Raw genomic sequence first — 1,291 nt, 5'->3', positions numbered from 1 at the left:
ATGCTGGGGCTCTGAACTTAGAGCCTCGTGCTTGTGAAGAAAGCACTTTACCAACTGAGCCATCTCTCCAGTCCCTTCACTAGACTTTTTGAAATATTAGTTTTCTTTTTTGTTTACCTTTTGAGATGGGGTTTTGCTATGTAGTCCAGGCTGGCCTGGAAGTTGCTATACATTGACTGTATAGCCTCAAATTCTCAATCCTCCTGCCTCAGCCTCCCAAGTTCTGGGATTATATACACATGCCCCATTCTAAAACAATATACTTATTTAAACTCCTGTTTATGCTTCCTTGGGTGAGTGAGAATGAAGCAAGGCCCACCTGGAAGTTGGCAGAGAAAGACAAGGTGGTGATCGTCCTGCCTCAATCTCCCAGATGCTGGAATTACAGGTGTACGCCACCATTCCTGGCCAGCATACTTTTTTCCAAGACTCATCCATAGTTTATTTTATTTTTATTTATTTATTGTCAGGAAGGGCATGGGCCATGCCCAACATATATGTGGAGACCAGAGGACAGCTTACAGGAGTTGGTTCTCTCCTTCCACCATGTGGGGCCAGAGATTGAACTCAGGTGGTCAGGTTTGGTGGCAAGTGCCTTTTGAACCTTGTTTGAGAAGCATCACCTATGAGTCATCTTTAAAAAGAAAGAAATCCACATGAGCTGGGGGTGTAGTTCAGTTTGTAGAATACCTGCCTAGCAAAGCCCTGGTTTTTATCTCTAGCCCCACATACAACCAGTCGTGGTAGTACATGCCTGCAGTTACAGCACTAGGGAGGTAAAGGGAAGAAGATCAGGAATTCAAAGTCAAAGTCATTCTTAGCTACATAGCAAGTTCAAGGCCAACCTGGATTACATGAGACCCTGTCTCAGAGTGAGAGAATGAGAGAGAGAGAGAGAGAGAGAGAGAGAGAGAGAGAGAGAGAGAGAGAGAAACTTCTCCTGGCTGCCTGCTTGATGGCAGGCACGGGAGGTATCCGTTCCACACCATAGGAGGGGATTGGCCAGCCTACATAGGCAGCAGTGCTGAAGCTCTGTGATCAGAGGCACTGGGACCTCCCATGTGGCCACAGGGTGTCCAAGTCTTCCTTCGTGTCCTCTTTGTCTCAACCATCTAGAGAATCCACTTGTTTTCTAGCTTAGCTCTGCATTTTGCATTTTCAAAATCCTATGTTTTACTGTACATGGTGATCCATACTTTGAATTCTAGAATTCTGGAGGTCAAGGGAAGAAAATTTTGAATTCAAGGCCAGCCTTGGGCTACATAGCAAAATCCTCTCAACATCACAATAT

Source organism: Nannospalax galili, unplaced genomic scaffold (genome assembly GCF_000622305.1).
Source record: "Nannospalax galili isolate Female #2095 unplaced genomic scaffold, S.galili_v1.0 scaffold1023, whole genome shotgun sequence".
NCBI classification, from domain to species: Eukaryota; Metazoa; Chordata; class Mammalia; order Rodentia; family Spalacidae; genus Nannospalax; species Nannospalax galili.
Note: the sequence above shows the minus strand (reverse complement) of the source record.